This window comes from Sinocyclocheilus rhinocerous, unplaced genomic scaffold (genome assembly GCF_001515625.1).
Source record: "Sinocyclocheilus rhinocerous isolate Xijiao unplaced genomic scaffold, SAMN03320098_v1.1 scaffold2446, whole genome shotgun sequence".
Lineage (NCBI taxonomy): Eukaryota > Metazoa > Chordata > Actinopteri > Cypriniformes > Cyprinidae > Sinocyclocheilus > Sinocyclocheilus rhinocerous.
In genome coordinates, this window is record NW_015623451.1 from 147,234 (window position 1) to 171,267 (window position 24,034).

The 24,034-nt window shown below is 35.4% G+C and overlaps 1 protein-coding gene across 1 annotated transcript in view; it reads left to right on the forward strand.

Moving 5' to 3' along the window:
- The first annotated feature begins 841 nt into the window (after positions 1 to 841).
- Positions 842 to 24,034, forward strand: part of LOC107741301 (astrotactin-2-like) — a 151,132-nt gene continuing 127,939 nt past the window's right edge. Inside the window, exon 1 of the mRNA XM_016554031.1 lies at positions 842 to 887. The gene's annotated coding sequence lies outside the window, so the exon portion shown is untranslated. The remainder of the gene's footprint in view (positions 888 to 24,034) is intronic.

Sequence of the window (24,034 nt, forward strand, 5' to 3'; positions counted from 1 at the left end):
AGCATGATATATTGTGCAAAATATATATATATATATATATATATATATATATAATTCTAGTTCAATTTATGGATACTATAGCAATAAATAACGATTTTAAATGCTTCTTATGCAATAATAATTATAATAATACAAATAATGAAAAAAAAAATTCATAGTCTGTATTTAATGGCTGGTGGTATTGTTTTGGTTTATTGTGTATATGTTAATTGATAGGATCTCATAGACTGTTTCATTGTGTACTGTATGATGCTATTGTCTCAGTGATTATGTCTCTGTGAATGTGTAGGACGCGGCTCTCAGTGCTGCCGCCTACCGGTCGCGCTCAGTACCGCCGCCGCTGCTATAAACCACCAGTGCTTTTCACGAGACGCTCAATCCACGCGCAGCGGCACCGCGAGCGGAATGACATCGAGAGACGCGCGTCTCCTCCTCCTGCTGCTGCTGGGGCTCCGTGCGAGCGGGACCCGGGCCGGGGGCAAGCTGGACGAGGACCGGGACAGCAGAGGCGACGCGGAGAGCCCGTGTGAGGTGAAGACCGTGACCGTGTCCACTCTGCCCGTGCTCCGGGAGAATGAGTTCAGCTTCACCGGCGCGGGATCCGGGAGTCTCGCCGGAGGGGAGTCCAGACTGCTGCTGTTCGTCAGGACTGACCTGCCGGGTCGCATCTCGGTTCTGGATGATCTGGACAACACGGCGCTGCCCTACTTCACCTTAGGTGAGATTTGACCGTCCGTCAGTCACCACTTAATGGAAAAGTTCATTTCTGACCATGGACCAGTATAATAATATTAGAATATGCACTGAAAAAAAAATGGTAACAGTTTATTAATTAATCTCGGTTCTGGATGATCTGGACAACACGGCGCTGCCCTACTTCACCTTAGGTGAGATTTGACCGTCCGTCAGTCACATCTAGAGCTGAGCTGGGAGATGACACATGATCTCTGCGCGTTTGCCTGATTCTTATGAATCTGAGAATGAGAGAGAGACGGGTTCATTGTAAGAGCATGCTTTCTTCCAGAGCAAACGAGCAGAATGACCATCGCAGGGCTTTTGATTGTGTTCAAAAGCGATAAAGGTGCTTCAGTGGTTCTTCATCCTCATGATCTGAGAGATCTCTCAAAGCTGTATTGAAGTATCAGGTTGACTTTTCCTACAGTCGCATTGAAACTGAAACAGAAAACATGGCATTACTTCTGTTTGACATCTCGGAGAGATCAGGTATAAACCATGAATGCTGTAGATGGAAGTGAATCTTTTCAATATAATATTTTATGACTGAAAGCACATCTCTAATTGTGTGTTTTGCTGGAGTAAGATGAACCCTGCATTAGATATTATGTGATATTTCAGATTCATCTTGTAATACAACAGCTTCAGTATCGTCTTAGTAAGGTTTGAGGAACATATTACCAAAATGTAGCACTATTCAACATTATTGTTAGCATTATTATTTGCGCATACAGTTTATTGTACAGTACCTCATTAGGGTGTCTGGCATGAAAACAGCAAAGTTAGTCAAGTTCTTCAGGCCTGTAGAAAGTTCTTCATAGGTTCTTCAAATTTGTTTTTTGGGTCCTTTAAGCAGCAGATGCATGGCTTTCTGAAGAACTAGGCGATAAAAAAGTCTTTTTTTTTTAGCTGTTTTGGCTAAAAATGACAACTTTTTTGTTGCTGTTGTGCATTTGAGAGAAACAGCGATGTTTCAGCACATGTAATTTGCACATTTGTGGATGACAATTATCTGGTATATTTGAAGGAATGTTTTGTAATGCTTTCAGCTTTCTATTAATGCATTCAATATTTAACGATAGTCTGGTGTACCATAACATATCAAGCAAGAAATCATTAAACAAGCGTCTTGTAACAGTACAGTCAGAGCACAGGACTGAATGAAAAACAGTGATGGCAACTGCTCTATATTGACCGCTGCGTTGCCCTTTCACCCATATATAGAATTTCAGTTATGCTCAAACACGATATTGATGTTGACTGCTACTGGAAGAGGAAAACTGGGAACTATCACTATACATATAGCTCATATGATCCAGCTTGTTGTGCAGACTTTATTTGTATGCAACACACGTTACTATTAAATATACCCTGAAGCAATATATGTATCTGCTGTGTGTAAACATCTAAATCTATGCATCACGTCAGCAGAGCATTTGAGTCCCTTCAATTAATGGATGTAGACACAAGGCCCATGTTTAGTCCAGCAGATTTGGGTCTTCAGTGCAGAAATCTTCTTGGAACACTAGGATTTGAGAGCTATCAGCTGTTCTTTGAGTGGTGAAATGCAACATCAGAAAACTATTGGTGTTATACAGGCTAGGATAATCCGCAGGCGGATAATTGCGATAAATAGGATAATTGCGGCTTCAAAGCAAAGGAAGCTCAAGTGAATGAGTGTCAATTAAGGGTGTGCCATATTGACAAAAAATGATTTATCAATATTTCATGTGATTTTGTTGATAATTATAGTATAAATGCGATAATTAGATGATATTTTGTATGTTTTTGCACTGGTACATTGGCATAGGCCTGTCATGGACAACTGACCCCTGAAGTTTTTTCATATTCTTTGTATTCTGTGCAGTGGTTCATTCACAACAGTGACAGATATTAAAGTGCCCGCAAGAATGCATAAATGCATGCAAGGTCAAAAAACACATTCATTTTCTTATAAAATTCATTTAAATGTACCTTATTTCTCAGCGACTCTCAGACGATTTATTCGAAGATTCCTCTTTCCAAACCCCTACTTTGCGTGAGGCTACTGTGCTCTGATTGGTCCGATGACCAGGTCTGTTGTGATTGGTCTACTGCATACAGCGCGTGTCGGAAACAGAATGCCCATCACAGCTTGGTAGTAAAGACCCATGACTCCAAGTAATAAGAATGACAGTAGGGATGGGCGATATGGGCTTAAAAATATATCACAATAATTTCTGATATTTATTGCGATAACGATATCAATGACGATAATTTAGGGAACGACAGGCATTCTGTTAATCGACACATTTCTAGACAATAGCTGGTTAGCAGAACTATAACATGAGTTAGCTAGAGACTTACAGCTGCACTGAGTGTATGCACAACAACACAACACAACACACAAAACTACATATTTTGCACGCTTGACAGAACATTACAGCAACAATTATTAATCATACTTACGAGTTGTGATTCGGAGGAGCAAGCTGGTCCGAACAAACTGGGCACTGATCCATCTTTGAAAGACAACCTGTTTACGAATCCCGCATTGAGCTCGCGGAGATTGGAGAAGCAGTCCACGCAGAACATAGGCGGGCTTTATGCAAATGTGGTAACTTGTGACGTGAACTTCACGAAAATGAGATTCCAATTTTAAACGACTCGTTTAAGCGATTTCAGCTTTACAACTTTGCAGACTTTCACATACAGCTACGTTACACACTGCATGGAATGTAATTTTCAAAAATCCATAATAGGGGTGCTTGCTTTTCATTTTTCTTTAAGGCAATATTTTTCCACTTAAATTGATCTAGGGCCATTTTTACCTTTATAAGAGCAATTTTTTATCTTATAGGATGTATGTTTCATTTTTTATGCCAAATTCGTACATTTAATCAATGAATTCAGTTAGAATAATAAGACACTGTTACCAATAAAATTTAATCAGTATCAACAAAATACACTTTTGCACTGCCATAGAAGCTGCTAAATGCTTAGTGTTTAGACATATTTGCACTGCAATTACAATTGTATAAATAATTTGATAAGATACATGTTTAAAAAATATATTTTGAATATTGAAAGATTATTTTTTATAAAAAAAAAATAAATGAAGAAGATACTTCATAAATGAAACTAAAACTGCCAGTAGTGGTAAGTCACTGTCTTAATGATTGAGTCATTGAATAATTCATTCAACTAATTTATTCAAACGGCTGATTCATTCAGGGACAAAGCAAGTGACTGTCTTTATAATTGAATCCAGAGCCGATCCTCCCTATACGCAAAATACGCAAGCTGCGTAGGGCCCCCTAAACACCAGGGGGCCCCCTTGCTCTCAAAGATGATTTAATTTTAGTGTCGTTTTTGAATTTGGCCAGTCGTTATGAAAACATGAATGATCATTTATTTTAATGTGGTGCGCTGTCGCCCTTTCTACGTAAAAATCAGTCAAATCATGTAATGTGAATGTCATACAGTCTTGTTCGAGACTAAATAAAACGAGTTGAAATCACACCATAACCAATAGAGAGACACTGTTTCTCAAGTGGTTTCCGCAAGTGCGATTCGAGACGGAGTGAAACACGGACAAATCCGTTTCATTCATAAACATAACTACCTTACTTACTATCAATAAGCAGAACGCCATTAGCTTGTTGAGGGAAAACTCTTAGTTAATAGTGAATATGTGTTTCCACACAAATCTAATCTAAAATGTTACCACAAAAACTCATACGGGCATTTTTGCCCCCATATATTAACGCACACACCTAGTGTAAATCAGTTTGTCTGTAATGACAGATAGCAGAGGTTTTTTTTCTCTTTTTTTCAGTCTGTTTATTAGATCTGCTGACCTTTTCCTGAAAGTCCCTTTGTCAGCCCTTGGAAAACAGTTTTAGGACTTTGAGAATCAGGTTTGCATTGGTGACTAATTTTACTCCGTCTTCCTCCAGCCCAGTGACCCGTGCTCAGCTGAATCCATACTGCAGCAGCAGGACTTTCAGCTGGGAGCGATCCAATGGTTTTGGGGCTCTGGTGATGAAATACCAATGAAAGTCTTTTTTAAAATAGAGGTTTAGTTTCATATGTCAAGTGCTCTTTGATAGAAGCAAATCTATATCCTTGTAATGAAGAACTACAGCCGGACCTCATCAGCAGTTCTTGCTGAAAAATAAGCGAACGGTTGGAAATATTGATCATTGGCAACGCGGCAGTGCTCTTTTTGTATTACAAGCTCATGTTTGTCTTTCATCAAGATTTATGTGCAACAGACAATATTAATACCGAACAGGATGTGTCAGCAAAACACAACTTAGTCTTGAAGACCTATGGCTAAGGCAAGCATTACTATTACTATACTCATACGACAAAAAAAAAAGATATATAAATATATATATATATATATTTTTCTCGGCAAAACATATTTTAAATATATACAGTATGTTGTAAACAATGAAGTTAAATGAAATGTATTCTTGAAATTGAAAATATATTTAGTTTCATATACCAAATGTACCAACATATATTTCAAAATATTTTTTTTTTTTTCAGAAAATATATTTCTAATCTTACAGCAGCCTGCACATTTAGTCTAAAAGCAAATGTGGATGGAATAGCCTACTAGAGATCAAATCTAGATTTATAATTCATTATTTTATTTTTTTTTAAATATTTTTTCAAATGTGTTATATTTTCACATGTGTTGTAGACAACAAATACAGTTTTTCTTCAAATGTGAAATGTGAACATATTTTCTTGGATTGAAAATAAATGGAGGGCAAAATACATTTTGAATTTTTTTTTTACGTAAATATTTTTACATAAATATATTGTGAAACATAGTTTTGCCAATTTTAGCCATCGTTTGTATATTTTGAAATATATATTTTTTTTAAATTTATTGATTAAATATATTTATTTTCTGCCATATGGGATATGTAGGTTTACCGTTTGATCAGACCCTAAATCTGTAGCAACCACCTTAGCAACATCATTGCCGAGAAAAAGTATGGGTTTATAGTTATGGGTTTATACTCACTGACCTCAAAGGTTTGGATGGTACTGTATGTACTGTATGCCAGCAGCTACTGCTCGAGATTTTAATGTATGGAGCAACACTGAATGATTTTGGCAAATTGATCTCAAACAAGAACTGCCCTTCATGCTTTGCGGAGTGTAACAATGCAAAATATTTGAGTCCCAGCAAACATAGACGAGTGCTGATGGTTAATGCAGGGGCTTCATAGAAACCAGGGAATGCCACAATTACAATGTGCACGTTTTTCATTGATTTGTCTAACCTTTTTAAAAGGTCACACTAATCGAAGGAGGTTTGTGGATAATTAGTTTTCCCTCCTCAATGCAAGGGCAATTAGAAGAACTTGGAAGACAGCGTATGATTATTAATTACAGTATTTTATAAATGATTACCATTTTAATCCAGTAAAGACCCATGATAAGCTGCACTATGGAACTTCCAGTTGAATGATGACATTTAGACATCTTTACAGGTCATAACCAACATTTTTGCTAAATAATTCATGCAAGTGCTTTATCAAAATATAGTTTTGACATTTAAGCTTGTATACCTTCTAATACTCTTGCCCCATAGACTTTCATTCGAAGTGCGTTACTGTAAATTCAGAGCCTGTGAGATGTCTTTAATGTCCTGGCTCGTTTTTGGCCCTGTTTGCTGAACACATCATAAAATTAGAAGTCAACAGGATTCATTCTTTTCCAGTTCATGTGGGCTTTAGGATGAAGGCAATACAGACGAACCAACAGAAGTGAATGAGACTATGGTGCATGTCTCATAGCTGCTTGTCTCTGCAGAAACCGCAGCTTGCATTCTTCACCTCTCTTGCAATGCATCTACCGCATTATGTGTGTGTATAATTTTGGCAATACAACTAAAGGGACAAAAACACACACAGTGAGCTTTCCCAAGTGTGTTTAATAAGGGTGCTCGACAAATTGTGCATCTATTTGATTGGATCTCCCACAACAGAGTCGCTCTCAATTATTCATGGTAAAGTACACCAGCTCTGCTGCATTTGCATTTATAACTCTCTTTGTCACTTTTATAGCAACTTTGAGGAGTGAAACAGTCAGTCTGGTTTTGCCATGCGGTGTGAGAGCGTCTAACAACGGACACTTCAATCAACAAATCACACACGCTAGTCTGCTGTTCAAGACTTCGGGTTTATAAATGGATTTAATCAACTTTCTGTGGGCAGCAGCGTTCGGATTTACACAAACCTTTGATGAATTAAAACCAAAATTATTTGACAAGGGATATACTGGCTCTCAAATAAAAGAGCAGCTCTGATAGATCTTAAAATGGAAAGTGTTGCGCGGAGCAAATGTTTTAAACTAACACAATGGGCAAACAGACATTGAATAATTTAAAGGCAGTGTACCGTTCTTTAGAAATGTGTTGTTCCATTTATATAAATGACACAGTTTTAATTTAACTTAATGTGATGCATATTTGTTAGTCATAAATAAATGCTCTGATTTCTCTAGAACTAAACTGAATGTGTTTTAAATACATAATAACCACGTTTAAATATTTATCATTAACAATTTATTTCCACCATATAGGCTACATTTGAACTAATTGAATGTTGCTTGTTGCATAGCTACCCATATTGCCAAGACCAAATACATTAACATTGTAATGTACATTACCATGCCAATCCCTCCGAGAGTTGTCATGACAGAAATTATTTTATTTTGTATGTAAACGAGTGACTAGGTCCTTTCTTGTCCCACAAGCATAAGAAGGTGGTATGGGTTTCTAACGATGAGAGTAGATAAATGATGAAATAATTTTAATTTTTGGTGAATTATTTCATTAAATGCTTGCCTATATAAGTTAACCAGTAATCATGCAAAGCTGAATAATGTTCCAGTTTTACGTGACTCTTCGGGTTTCAGTTTCTGGAGGACATCTGAGTTCCTCTGATCAGATTGATCTTCAGGATTGACTTTCTGACAGATTGTGTGTAGTTGTTGATTTGGAGTAGTAAGGTGTGCATTTTCAGACTGCTAAATCCAGAGGCACAGACATCATCATCTGCTTTACTCTAAAGGTCAGCTTACATTTTCTCACCCCATGAAGCACTTACTCATTCCTCAGACTGCTCCTTATACAGTGACAGCTGCAGACAGACGCTGAATTTGATGGTTTGTTTTAACATGCAGTATTTGTTAATGATAGTGTCTTGTATCTCTGACTTAGTTGCCACATGTTCACATCTCGTGTGATATACCGTGCCCAGACAGCTTCCACACCTAATAACATCTGTTCTCAATGCTTTATACTCTAAATGTGGATGATGACAAAGTCCTAAATATATTTATAATGAATTCACAGCTTGATTTATAGTCATAGTGCAGCAAAGTGTCATTTTCGGCTAGAGTATATCTGTCCTGGACACTGGATTAAACAACTGTGGGTTGTATGGATTAATTTTACTGTATATTTATGTCATTCATCTTTAAAAAAAAGAAATACAAAAATATAATGTACTTGCAGATAATATAATATTAATGAAAGAAAAGGCCATGTAAGTGTACTTAAAGAGACTATATTTCTTAACATACTTAAGTACACTTTTAAAAAGTGAACTTTGTAAATAAAATGTTATTTTAAATCAGTATATTTTAATAAACTTTATTTGTGTTTTAAAGAAGTACACTTATTTTGATGTGTTGACTGACAAACTAAAGCACATGTAAAGTACTTTATTATACTTTTACCCATATTTTGTTATTTTATATTATATTTAAAGCAAGTTGTTTTAAATGCACTCTCCCGATACCGATACTTTTATTTTTGGTACTTGCCGATACCGAGTACCGATACCAATATTTTATTGCATTTGTACATTTTTTAAATATTGGGTACAGAAACCAAAAGAGTATGTATATTGTTAGTTGGTTGACTTCATTTATCAAATAGATACAGTCAAACCAAAATCTTAACACATGCTGTGTGGTATCGGCGTTTGGTATCGGCGCATTTTAACGAGTACGAGTACAGGAGCTCAGTATCGGTATCGGTGCATCCCTAGTTGAGATAATTGAGTTCCCTTTCGAGGGAACTTCGAACTGCGTCCTCTAATTTCCCCATAGCGACCCCTAGAGGACGCAGTGTCTTGTTCCCTTCTCAGAGAACCATGGTTACATACGTAACCTGAGACGTTCCCTTTCAAAGGAACTTCGAACTGCGTCCTCTAGGGGTCGCTATGGGGAAACTAGAGGACACAGTGTCTCGTTCCCTTCTCAGGGAACCATGGTTACATACGTAACCTGAGACGTTTTATATTAATTGAAACTGTAATACATTTTCATTTATTTGCAATTAACATGCAATTAAGTGTCTGAAGACATTCTATTCAATTCACACTTAAATGTTCTTTTTAAGTATATTATTTCCATAACAATTTATCTTTTTAAGTATGCTGTAGTGTACTTCTACTGTGCATTTTTTTACGTATGTTAGTCACTTTCACAAATGTATGAAATGTTGACTTATTTTTTTATTGTCCTTGTGCAATAGTGGTATTAATCAAATTTGCTGATTTATATAATACTAGAAATTTTGAGTAAATGTTATATATGAAATTTAAAGAATCTGCTGATTCAGATAACGCCAGTTTATTTTCTTGCTTCTTTTTGTGCTTGTGATTTTTTTATTTTTCAAGACGTTTATGATAGGGTGCATGTAAACAGCACAGTATGAATGACCCTTCTACAGAACAGCAGCCGTATCAGTGGATTTTATAAAGCTTCCCTGTAAAGCCCTGAGGAAAAGAGGAAAAGCAGCGGCACTGTGTCAGCATCCCTCCTTTGTTCTTTTTACTTTTACAGTCTTTTCTCTTCATCTTCTTTTTTCCCTCTGAAAATTGAAACCACCGGTTCCTACATTTATCGTGACATCGGCAGAAAAACAAAACCTAACCCCCGTTTTTGGTCTCTTTTCCTCTCGCCTGGATGAATCAGATTCTGACAAGTCAGCCTTTTGATAGATATCTTCTGGGTATTGTTGACCAGGAATATGGTACAATTCACAGACTTGATGCTTTCTCTGCAATCCCATCCAGACAATGCCAGAGTCTTTATCTCTGACTTTAATTCACAACCAGGGAGTTGCACGCATTAGTCTTGTCCTATGATTACTGCCAACGGTCAACAGCTGCTTGTGGCTCTGTGTAATAAAACATTTTAACATCATCAGCTTATCAATCGGATCTTCTGGATTTAAAGCACTCGTTGAACAACAGTGCAAATAAAACTAGATTTGTAGGTTTTCAGATGAAGATCTGAGTAGTGATTTTTGGTAGCCCAAAATTTGAAGTCCAAAAAAATTGCACCCATCCATTATAAAAGAAGTCCACACGGCTCCGGGGGGTTAATAAAGGCCCTCTGAAGCGACGTGATGCGTTTGTATAAGAAAGATATCCATATTTACAACTTTATAAACCTTAATCTCGCGCGTTCACGAGAGAGTGGCGTCCAGGGGATGATGTAGGACATATTCAGAAGGCCTTTATTAACCCCCTGGAGCAGTGTGGACTTCTTTTATGATGGATGGGTGCAATTTTTTGGACTTCAAATTTTGGGCTACCATCCACTCCCATTATAAAGCATGGATTAGCCTGGACATTATTTAATATAACTCCGATTGTATTTGTCTGAAAGAAAAATGTCATATACACCTAGGATGGCTTGAGGGTGAGCAAATCATGGGATAATTTTCATTTTTGGGTGAACTATCCCTTTAAAGCGATGCTTCCTTAAAAATGGACCACTAAAAACTCATATTCATATCCTCAAATCCAATCAAATTGTCTGGTTCTCGTGGGGTTAATTCACCTGACACTAATTTTCTTTTGCTGTTGTTAGTCACTTCACCTGCTGCTTAATAAGACCCCATGCGGTTCTTTACTGAACACTATTATCTTGAAGTAAAAACAACAAGAGTACACCTGAGCTTTTTTTTGAGAAACAGGGTTTCAGCAAGTCTTAAAATACATCTAATAATGTTCTTTCAAAAAACTTAGTTTTGAAAAGGAGCAGGGGTGAGACCTGTCAACCATATGCAAACTTCTACTCAACATACATTTTATATAAAAACATATATGATATCGATATGTGATTTTGTTTAAGCAGCACTGGACATGATTAAAAACATAATTCAACATATAATTCGGCCAAGACGTCAATCTGTGACATTTAGAGTAGGTCCTCTATTGATCACAAGTCTACTTGCCATGTGAATTTGCAGGCCAAAGTTCAACGAAACGCAGCAAAATGTGAAACTTCTTCACCCGAGCTTGTGTTTCTGGTCTCCCACATTCACATATGTATAACTAAATGAACAGTGCCTTTTTGTTCCTTCACAAAACCTTCACTCTGTTGTGGAATGAGCTGTCAAAATCTGCTCGAACTGCTTTCAACTTTCAAGAAACAGCTGAAGACTTTTCTGCCAGCATTTAACCACTCCCCAACCATAAACCAATGCACTTTAAAAAAATAAAAAATAAATCATTCATAATCTAGTGATCTAATAAATATGACATTTTATACTGTGAATATGCTTTTGGAATAAAAGCATCTGCCAAATGCATAAATGTAAATATGTATGTAAGTCTATGGTATCAAAAGTCTAGTGTCACCACCCCTTAAAGGGGCAGTTCACTTAAAAATGAAAATTCTGTCATGTACTCGCCCTCATGTCGTTCCAAACCCAGATGATATATTTGAATGAAACCTGAGAGAGTTCTGTCCTTACAATGAAAGTCCAGTCACTCGAAACGTTGACGCTTCACAAAAAGTTTAAAGCAATCCATATGAATCGAATCTACCGAAGAGACACAATCACTTTATATTATGAACAGGTTTAGTTTAGGCTTTTATTCATGTATGAATAAATGCACGCATGCACATCAAATATGGTAAACGGAAGCTCAAACTTGCTTGCTTGATGCGCAAGGTTCAATTTTGTTATGACGTGATACACAAGCACGACTGAGTTGCTGTTGTTTGAAGCTTGTTGAAGTTTTGGCAGAATGGACTTGCAATAGAAGGACATAAATCATTCAGGTATCTTCATTGTTGTTTCAAAGATGAATTATGTTCTTATGGGTTTGGACTGTCATGATGGTGAGTAATCGATGACAGAGTTTTAATTTTAAATTTTTTTTGGGGGGGTGAACTGTCCCTTTAATATTTCCTAGACTCTGATTCTCTGGCATTCTGACTGCGGCATACATTCACACAGAAGTCTCTCCAGCAATTTGACAGCAATTTTCTGGAATCAAAGTCCAGTGAGAATGTAGCTATACTGTGCTGTTGTGGTGTCAAGTCACATCTTTGTGACTTATGGCACTTTGGAAAAAGCGAAGGAAAAAAAAAAGTGTTTTATTCACTAAAACAAATGCATTTATCGTTCCCTTATGGGTAATTCATCATGCAAACCAGCCTTCACTTCAAAGATGCTTTTCAAATCTGACAGTCATGCATTCTTGAGCTGCATTTGGCAAGTTTTTGAGAGTGTTTCTCTTTGTTCAGACCGGTTTCCTTACAAACTGTGCATTCTATGTTTAGAGGACATGGAGAACATGATATGACAGACTCGATGCCGCTGGATGATTTGGTTTGTTTGGCTGGGCACGACAGGGCAACAGTGGCATGGCTGAGATAGCAGGATGATACCCGTGATAAACTCGTAATGACAGAGCCCACTGCAGAAACTGACTCTGCACACAAAGGCCAGCCTCGGTCGGCCATAGCGGCCCTCACTTCTGCCGTTACTGGAGCATGTGCTGCGAAGCACTGGGTTCACTGCTATATGTGTGGACATGTTCTAATGCTGACCTAAGATCTCTGATATTAACAGAGGCACCAGCCGTAAGGTCTGTCTGTATGGTTTTTACTCCACAAGGAAAAATGATCATAACATCACGCAACGATCAAGCACGCATCTGGTTTCCTCAGACAAGCAGCTGTTAATGATGACAGCAGGTTGTTGAAAACACATCCTCACACTTACAACTCCTCACTTCTAAAGCCTGAGAAATGTGCCAAAAAAGCTAAAAATTACCAGCAGGCAAGTGATATGTCTTTTGACAGTAAGCATTAATATCTGACATTCATCGGGCTTAATAAGAGTTTGATTGTGTGAGACTGAGATCATCACTGTTAAATCATCAATGCCCTTGTGAAAAAGAAGTGCACTTGATTATATTACACATGCACTTGTAGTGTACTTCAAATCTTAAAAAATATAAAATAAAAGACACTTCCATGACTATGTTTCTTAAATGCAAATTTAAAAAAGTGCACTTTGTAATAATGTCAAATTACACATTGTACTTTAAAGTCAATTTTAAACAAAATGTAACTAAAGCACATGTCAAATATTTGATTATAATTTGAACTGTAGCGTTATTCGATATTACAGTTAAACTTAATATGTTTTACAAGTAGTAAACTGCAACTCCTTCATTGTTACAAATAAGTAATTACAAATATATTTAAATATACGTTTCAATAGAAATGACATTAAAGTTTATTTTAGTTGACCATAAATGCTTCTCAGTATGTGCAGCACTTTAACCACATTTCAAAGACAATATAATTATGAAATTACATATAAAGATGTGCTTATGTCCTACTTAAGTGGGTCAAAAAAAAACCTAAAGTATCTAATTACATTTACTATAAATTCAAACTGTAATGCATTTTATTTAATTGCAATTAATATGCAATAAGGTGTCCGGAAACATTACATTATTCAGTTTGCACTATTATTTTAAAGCATATAATTTCCATAGTAAGTACTCTTTTTTTAAAGTATGATAAAGTTGCACTTCTTTTTTCACAAGGGTGGTTCTTTTGTGGGATTCCTGAAGACCTTGAAGTGTCACCGTTGAGAGTTTGTTTGTATCCAGTGATTGCATCTATATAAGTGCTTCAATAAGAAACCGAGTTGCCCTTTCGTCCCTGGATTGCTTAAAAACAAAACTGTCCAAAGAGAGAGCACACTCAGGTAAATTTTTAATAGCTGAGGCCATCAACTGGGAGAATTAGTTATGACAGAATAAATATGGTGAAAGAAGGAACCTCTGTAACCAAAGGCTCAGGAGCCATGAAATATTTATGCCTGAATATGAACCAAAGGGCTGCATCGTCCCTTACCGTCTGTGTCTCGCTCATTCCACAGGCCCGCGGATCCATGTGGCATAGTGTGCATTACATCTGCAGCATCTGAGTGCATTATTATTATTCAGAAAACAAATCAAAGTTTGATACTGCTCGGTCCTTGAACATTAAATCAAAATATGAATCACTTATTTTCCTTTTGTACCACAGCACACTTGCTCAGGGCTCATATGAAGATGGTAAATATTAATATTAGATCTGTGTTTTAACATGTTTGTATTTGTTGGAATGTCATTTTTGCTATTTGATGCTTTCTGAATACTGTAATTAATGGCATGTTGATATTGTTCAGTTGTCTAAAAGAGACGTTCTGAGTGTAAATGATTGGTTATGGCATTACAATATTGACCAACAACCGATTACAAAACACTCCCACTGAATCTATTCACTGCAGCTCTTCAGAGCAGTGCTGTGTGAGAGGCCTCACTGTTTTGGTTTTAGTAGCATTTTGTCATGTACCGTATAAAGGAAAAAATTGGATTTTTTTTCACCCTAGTGTTGTTTTAGTATCATTGAGATACTAGAATTGGTTTTTATTTTTAGATTTTCGGTTTTCATTTTAATTTGAGTTAAGATTTTAATTGTTTAGTTGCCATGTTAATTTAGTTTTTATTAATTTTTATTTCAGTTTTAGTTTTAGTTATTTTAGTACATCAATTAAATATGAAAATGAGAAATGTTGCTTTATGTGTGTATATACAGTGGGTACGGAAAGTATTCAGACCCCCTTAAATTTTTCACTCTTTGTTATATTGCAGCCATTTGCTAAAATCATTTAAGTTAATTTTTTTTCCTCATTAATGTACACACAGCACCCCATATTGACAGAAAAACACAGAATTGTTGACATCTTTGCAGATTTATTAAAAAAGAAAAACTGAAAAATGCTCAGATGCAAAAGCCTCTAAGTGCCATTTAAAATTTTCTTCTAAAATGAGCATTTTTATCAGGCTCCTATGTGCAGTTTCAGTAATTTCACTACAATTGCACTGAATAGGTTATTTTCATTGCCGTTAATGTGAAATAACTGAACATAAACATAGGTCCCTGAGAAAAAGAGCTAATTTTAGAAGAAAATTTCAGACGACACTTAGAGGCTTTTGCATCTAAACTCTTCATATATATATATATACACTGTATACAACCTTTTACTTCTTGTAATTTCAGTTAATATTCATTTAATTTAAAGTAACTCTTTTTTGTAGTTTTAGTTACTATAATAACCATATATATGTATATACACACTTCAGAAAAGAATTTCATGTCATTTGTGCTTAACTCCATTCATGAGAGTAGTATATTTAATCTAAATGTGTGCAAACTGAAATCATTCTGTTTACTTCATGTCTTTGTGTGCACATATTTACGCCATTCATTTATTTTTATTTTTTTTTATAAATCCCAATGTGTGTGTGGCAAGGTTTATACATCAGGATGCATGTTCTGGATGGACAAATGTGTTTTGTGTTAAATTATGGGGAATGATGGATTGGAAATGCTTATACTGTGTGCTATCCATGCCTTACACAAACTGTTTTTTTTTCAAACTTTTTCATAAAGTGTTGGGGGAAAAATATATTTTTTGTCCCACCCATCCCACCAGCAAATGATGCCTATGAATTAAATATGATTTTCACTTACAGCAGTGATCCTCAAATCTGGCTCGCGGGATCCACTTTCCTGCAGAGTTTAGCTCCAACCCTAATCAAACAACTATACCTGTGATTTTCTAATGATTGATTCCCTTACCAAAAAGTAGTATACTTCAAGTTTATTTTATTAAGTATACTTAAGTAAAGTTCAAGTATATTTTTAAGTATACTTTATGTAGCAAGTATACAAATATCAGTGTACTAGTAGTATACTTGTAAGTGTACTATTTCAATACTCTTTGGGACTAAATTGGCCCACTTTCTAGTATATAAAAGTATACTTTCTAGTATAACAGTACCAGAACTTGCTATTGAATAACTATCCATTAGGCGCTATTTGTTTACATGCAGCAAACTCCGTTCAGATGAATTACTTCATTAACAAATAACAAGAAGTTCCTCCATCCAGATAAAGGTTGCTTTGTTTTGCTCTGAAAATTCCATGTAAGCGATCAAACAAAAACAAAAAATAGGCTTTACATTTCTGCTTTTAATAGTCTCCCTCATGGGCTTCCATTATGGCTGCATTAGTGTACAAGTGTTTTTCCTTTGTTTTTAAAAACTTGGATGAATGGAAATGATTTTCTGTGGCAATCCACGGCATTCCTTAGATAGAGTTTAAGTTGTAATTTACCTGGGCTATCATACATCATAAATTGCTCTATAACCGTTGTCAAACCAAGCTGGTCATCTGGCATGTCTGCTGGGATCTCAGCTTCCATCCATGGCATCAGAGATATAAAACTCCCCGGGAAACATTTCCCATCAGGCCAGCCAGCAGCAGAGTGAGTGCTAGTGTGTTTGGCAGATAAAGCAGGTACGCAGGCCAGATCTGAGCGCCTACTGTTCTCCTCTGGCTGATTTCATAGTAGTTTGACAGTGGCGTTTGGTGTCTCTGCTTCAGGGTTAACTGGAAGTGTTGTCCACTGAAAACACCACCTAATGAGACTAGACTAATGAGAAAACTAAACTAACAAAAAAGGTAACTTTTTTTCCCCCTTTTATTTTAGAATTATTTATGTTGCTCATATAATGAGGCTGTGGCTGAATCTACTAACCTTCCTCTTCATCTGTGGCTATCCATAACTTGGTGTTTGCATTCGGAAACACTGGATTCGGAAAATAAGAAATGTAAAGATGCTTAAAGACGGTACAGGGACAGAATTAGGAGATCTTGCCATTTTTGCTCAAAGCCTTCATCTTGAGCTGTGACATCAAACACAGCACTGGCAAAACAACTACAGTAACATAATACAATATTTATGTAAGTTATGTAATATCTAAAATATGTTTTATTTGTTTTTAATGTTTTATGTTTATTGTCAGAATACACACCTGCTTTCAAATGGTTGCCAATGGAGGAAAAGTCTTCAAAATCTCATTTAATTCTCTTTGACAGAAATAGGATTAGACAGAGAGCAAATGGAGACTGCTTAGAGCCAAATAGCTAGATATCCAAATGTGCCTACTCTAAAGTTTCAGATGAGATCTTAACAATTTTAGCCATTTTGCTCAGTTTTTCCCTTTAGTGAAAGGCTCTGACATGCTCTCATTCTCAACTGATTTTACCACCAAAACAACAAAGTTGTATTTTATGTTTTTTTTAATTTTTTTAAATTTTTTTTATTGCAGTCTTGTGTTTATTTGAGTGCGTAGTGTTGGGGGAAAAAAAAACAAACACTTAAATGTGGTTCATTCTGAGGGCAAAATTGAGTTTTGTCAGAGATTAAAGCAAGACGTAATATCTCTGCCAAAGCCCAGTTTTGACTCACTCTATCCCAGAAGTGTGTCTAGTCTCATTGTTTTTAGAGATTTTGAGAATATACATATGAGAACATGTTGTGGTAAATCATAATTATGACATAAATGTCGTAATTATGACATACAAGTCAAAATGATTACATACTAAGTCATAGTTATAAGGTAAAAAAAAATTATGACATAAAAAGTAGAAATTGTGAGATAACAGTTATGACATAAAAAGATACAATTGTGACACTACAGTTATGAGATAAAATGCTGGAATTATGACATAAATTGAAATTCTGAGATACAAAGTCAGAATTATGACACAAGTCAAAATTCTGAGATAAAAAGTCACAATCATGGCATAAATTTAAATTATGACAAAATGTCAAAATTATGAGATAAAAAGATAAGGTGATTTTTAATTAATTAATTTTATTATTTATTTATTTTATTTATTATTTATTTATTTTTTTTTACATTTAGTCTTCTTTACTATACATAGTGCTGGTTGTTATGGCAAAAAAATTAAATCTCAAATTTTTTTTTTCAGAACGTTTGACCGATTCTCAATTTTTAACAAGTCAACTTGAAAATTATTAGCCCTCTAGTTAAAAAAAAAATAGTTCAAGTGCACCACACATGAAGTTGTCAACAACATGTAAATGTTAAACAAATCACTTGTTAAATATCTTTGCAAAAAAACATGCATGAACTACATGCATCTTATGCATATTATATGTTCAGAAATAATACAAGGAAAATGCTTTAAAAAAATCTCAAAAGTCAAGGTAATTCAAAATATACAAAAATGCATAACACCAGTAGACAATTACTATAAATATTCTGTAAAAACAATGAACAGCAGCTTTCAGCCTGATGTCACCATGATGCAAATATGAAATATCATACTTACAGTAGTAGTACTTTGCAAGTTTTTTATTCAAATGCGATGCTTTTCCATTGTAAACATGGACGTGTTTGACTGTTGCGCTCGCGTCTCTTGCAGCGTCTCATGTATGAAAGCTTTCTAAAAACGCTGTGCTCAAGTTAAAAGAAGTTCAACTCCCATCTTCCTGCATTTTTCCTATTCCACTGCCCGTGTTGCATCTTTGTCAACACAAAAGCACATTCTGTGTGAATGGCACATAGTGCTATATTCTACTTACGGTCCTTCACAGAGCGCGTCACATGTGAGCAGTTAATCATGTGCGCCGACATGCGGTTGGGTCATTGTTTTCTCTTTACTGTTAACATTGGCATGTTGTCAAAGTGTCTAATTCTAACGTTTGGTAATATCTCTATTCAAAATCGCGATTCCTCGATTTCTAAAAAATGAAATCGTGGCAAAACATGGAATTCGAATGTATCGATAAAATCGGAAAAATCGCCCAGCCCTAACTATAAAAGATCCACTTATGAGCGACAGCATGAGTGTCAGCATCTACAATACCAGCAGGGCTCAACTGAAACATGCCAACCAAAACCTCGTACAGTTGAATTACAGTTCCAAACCTCCAAAACCTGAAGCATGTGGAGAAGACTGAGAATGCTTAGTAACTACACAGGAATCATGATAAACACTGCCGGCTCTCTGAGTTGCAACCTGGAATCCTTCTATGCACACTTTGGGGCGTATGATGCTAATGTTATCCTCCTGCTGGAGAGAAGGAGCCCATTCTCACATTCACATGACGTCTGGATGTTTTCCAGTGAGTGAAGACCTGGAAAGTGCCAGACGGTTCTCTTGGGCACATCCTGACCAACTAGCTCAGTGAGGGATTGTCAAGGGATGGTTAAAGGATTGTTTGAACTGCTTCTCACTCTCTGGTCTCATTGCAATCCACTTAATACCCCATTAGATCTATAGATGGTTGTCTGTACGCTTCACACAGGAAGAGGAACTGTGTGAGGAGTCTATTCTTTGACATCAGTTTTGTATCCTCAACATGCACTTCCTATGGTGTTGGCTCCAGCATGGTGTTTGCTGATGACAAAAAGTCATTTTGTTTTTTCTTCTTAATCTTCTTAATCTGGTCTTTTCTTGTAAATTTGATGTTTAATGTCATAATTGACTTTTTATCTCATAATCTTGACTTTTTTCAACCTAGAAACCACCCAGATTAGCAATAGCTTAGAAAATAACTTGCCAATATGCATACTGTAAATACATGGAATATTTTGAAACATGAGACATAAAATGTTGAAATTATGAGATAAAATTTCATAATTATGACATAAAAAAGTCATGACAAACAAGTCAAATTTTTTCTTATAATGGTTTTCTTATGACGTTATTATTTTTATTTTATAATTACGATACAACAATTCAACATGACAAAAAAAGTAGATTTGTTTGTCAAAAATTAACATAAAAATGTAAAATTTGATATCATAATTGACTTATCTCATAATTAAGACTTTTCTAAAAAGGGGCGGGGGGGACTATACATTAAGTCTTTTTATACTTTGAAACATCCACTTCTGAGCAAGCAACTTTTGCATTGTTTATGAAATGTAAAATCTAATTTTAATATTTTTTTTTATTATTAATAACATTATTATTCATCTTTATAAGCCACTGTACTGGGGTTACAAATAAGACTTGAATACTAGATTTTAGTATAGTAGATTTGACAGTACATTATAAAGGGTTGTTAAATCAGGTGATCCTAACGCTGTATCTAATGCTCTGTAACTGCTTGATATGTCACAAAGCAAGGCCAGACACAACAGATAAGTGCAAAACAGGATGGTTTTATTGACTTGGTAAGTGGATGACTGGAATAGGTGAGTTAAAGGCAGGTGAATGTCAACACAGTGAATGGTTCCAGGGTGCTTATCTGAGTTCTGATGGAGAGGATCGTATGCCGGTTACGTTGGAGATCGTGGAGCCGTTTCCACGGAGTCGTTGGAGGATCGTGGGAGGAACAGCAGGTAATTCGTTCTAGGAGATTTTGGCAGAGAGAGTCCAGAGTTGTTCGTAGGAGTGAACGGTAGACCGGACAGTGAGTGGCTGTGCTGTGTGTGTATTTGTAGTGTGGCTTGATTGGTGACAGCAGGTGCGGGTGATCAGAATTCAGGTGACTGTGATCGGGTAATTATCCTGGATGGTGACTGAAGTGACTGTGATGACTCCCTGACATGATAAGACTTGATTTCTTAGTTTTAACAAACAACATTTTTAAAGAGGTCACTCAGAGGCCATGAATTCAGTCCACAGCCTCTGAATTGCTATCAATGCAAAGCAGGTTTTGTTAGTTTGTTTTCGATAGTTGCTCAGTGGATTGCTCAGTAATATATTATTTAAACTAAGGTATTTATATGCAGTATCAGCTGGACCCTTGTGTTGATTTAAATGTAGAAAATAAATAAGAATATTAAATGACAGTCACTATCACTGTAATACAGGACATGTAGCTAGAATAAGATAAGAAGAAGAGCAGTAATTTTCAGTATTCTGACTATGTGTACAGACACATTAACAATCTAGGCACTATGTAAGGAGAGCTTCTGTAAAGCAGTACTGTAGTATTGAGCATCTCTGCCCACAGACATCAATTCCAGCCGTGTGGATTCGCCTCAGCGGCTGTTTCATGCCTTTAGAGGAGCTGTGCTGTGCAGAGATACAGTTTAAGAGAACTGCATAACCCAGCTTAATCCATCAGGACTTCAGGCTCAGCCAGTGTTTCATTTGATTTTTAGCTCAATATATCTCAGATTAGATTTATTTATTTTTTTTATTTTTTTTTTACCAGGATTGCATATTTAATATCCAGTTATCATTTTAATGCACACATTATCATATCTGACATGAACATGTAGTGTTGGGTAATGTTAAGGTGTTGGATGGTGAGAAACAGCTGCTAGGCAGTTTAAAACAGTGTAAACATATTTTTTATGGCATTGTTTATTTTTGTAATGAGAGTGTTCACATTGAAAGCGTGGGAAACACGGGCACATGCTGCTGTTTACAGTGTTTTAATTAGTTCATGCATCAGTTAACATAAACTAATGAACAACAGTTTTACTGCACCAATATCTAGGACATTATTATTATTATTATTATTAGTAATACTACTACTACTACTACTACTACTACTACTACTAATAATAATAATACATAAACTAATGTTAATTTATGCAACTTAAAATGTAGTCGTATATGCAGAAATTAACATTAATCTGACATTAATTCATCAAAAATAATACATTTACTAATGATTACAAACACTGAAGTGAATACTTGCTCAAAAGAATAAAATCAGCAAAGTTCGTACCATATTCTTTTTTTTTTTTGATTAAAAAAAACAAGAACAACAACTTCTATTTGGTAAATATACACTGTAATTAAAACATGAAATTTAAAAATACAGAGAATTATTCTGAAAACTTCTTACAGTCCCATAATAATTTAATATGGCTTCACAGTGACAATAAATATGATATATTATTTTGTCATTTTTTGATTATTTAATTACATTAATAAGACTGGAAAAGTCTTTGACCAATACAGTACATATTTTGAATTAGGTTTCATTTTTGTATTCTTAATTTTAATTTTAGTTAATGTTTTAGTGATTTTGTCATTTTTATTATTATTATTATTATTATTATTATTATTTTTTAGTTTTAGTTATCAAGTTAAAATAATGAAAATAAGAAATGTTGATTCAAAAACTCGCTGAAATAAAGTAAAAAATACGTTTTTAATGCATTTTATTTGTTTTCAATTAATGTTTGTTTCATCTTTTTTCTTTTCTTTTTCTTTTCATAGTTTTAGTTAACTCTAAAGACCCTGGTGTGAGAAGGTTTAAGCATTAGAAAAAAAAAATCAAAATACCTGCCAGGAAAAAGGGAGTGTATGGTCACCCGACAAAATCAAACCTCGAAATCAAACAGAATTCTCGCCCAGCAGATTTCCTCTTATGCCCAGTCCTGGTTTCCCCAGTCTGCAGCACACGTTTCTCATTGACATGCAAGATGATCATGGTCAAATGAATCAGGAGCCGTGATGTTTCGCTCGCAGGCTTAGCTTTGATCCTCCACCCAATTATACATGTCTGTGTTATTGCAACTCATGTAACCCAGGGGTCCGACGGGCTACGTATGTTTAGAGTCCGGATGAGCAATGTCAGACCCGGCTATACTAATTTTTTGCTGTGAATTTATGGTTGTTCCTCATGTTCCAGTGAGGTTAACAGCACTGGTTTGCTTGTGTGTTTATATACTCAACCTCTCATCCATATTTATCAGCTCTGTCCTTCATAAATCCTCCAAACAGCAGTAACATTCACACACATGGCTTTAACTCTTTGGGATAGGCTTGTAAATGTTTTATTACGAGGCCAAGCATATAAGTTATGACATGTACATTGCATTAAGCATGATTTAGTGAATCTAAAAACAACAGGATTATGCTTTTATGCCAGTCAGTTCAAGGGTTATGATCAGATTTTATCAAGGAGCTCTGTAATACCTCAATATCTTCTAGCAACGGGGAGCCCAATCCTTTTCTTGGAGATCTACCTCCCTGCAACGTTCAGCTCCAACCCTGTTCAAACAGCATTTACATTCATCTTAATGGTAGTTGCTTGGCTGGCACATGCAAGTGGCTGTTTTTTTTGCTATATACTGTTCTGCTATAAATTGCTATTAATACATTGACTTGAATAGGTGCATCTGCATAGAAAACTTTTTTTTTTTTTGTACTGACACAATTTGTGATTTGAACTGTGATGTATTTCTCATTTATATTCTATCAGAAAAAAAGACTTCACAAGAAGAAAATACTTCACACTTGGTATACTTTTTATAAGAAACTCCTTTTTAGAAACCATAAGTTATATATACAAAAAAAAATAAAAAATCTATCCACTTCAGCTATCATAGGTCACCTAATATTACAAATCATTATTGTTTTTATTGTCATTATTATAAAAATTACAAAAAAATACACACAATTATATAAATATACAACTTTAATAATACTATTTTCACATTATTAAAATGATAAAACAACACATTTTTATAAAAAAAAATATTTCATTTTACAGTGCAACTGTAAAATCGTGATACTAATAATTGTTTAAAATTCTTCATTTTCAAATGTTAAACCATCAAGCTTTTATTTATCCCAAATTGTGTTCCCAAATTGATGTAATAAGTGACGCAAGCTTACAGCAAATGCTGCTCCACATAAACTTAATCTCTGGATGTGCTGTAAGTTCGTGTAACTTATAGCATGCATCCACGTTTTTTGATCCGCTCTGAGATGCTGAACCGGATAAAAATCCAGATCATGAGCTGCACATGTGCAAAAGACCACAGTGCTCTGCTTTACTCAAAAACACGCAGGACATATAGTTATTTCATTCAATTTCAGCATTTGCAATTTGATTTTGCAATATAAGCCATATTGCAATATTTTGATATATATTGTGCAGCCATAATATGGATTGTGCCATATTTACTTTAAGGGGTGATTGATCACTGTATGTTTCTTCTGCGTACCCCCTCTCTTTCACTTAGACTGCAGTCACACCTTTTCTATTAAAGGATAATATTTGCCCCCTTAAATTGATTTACAGGTGCATTTTTACCATTATAGACGCAACTATTTTCTACCTTATTAATTGTATGTCATGTTTTATGTCATATTCTTAACATTCCATTAAGTGTAT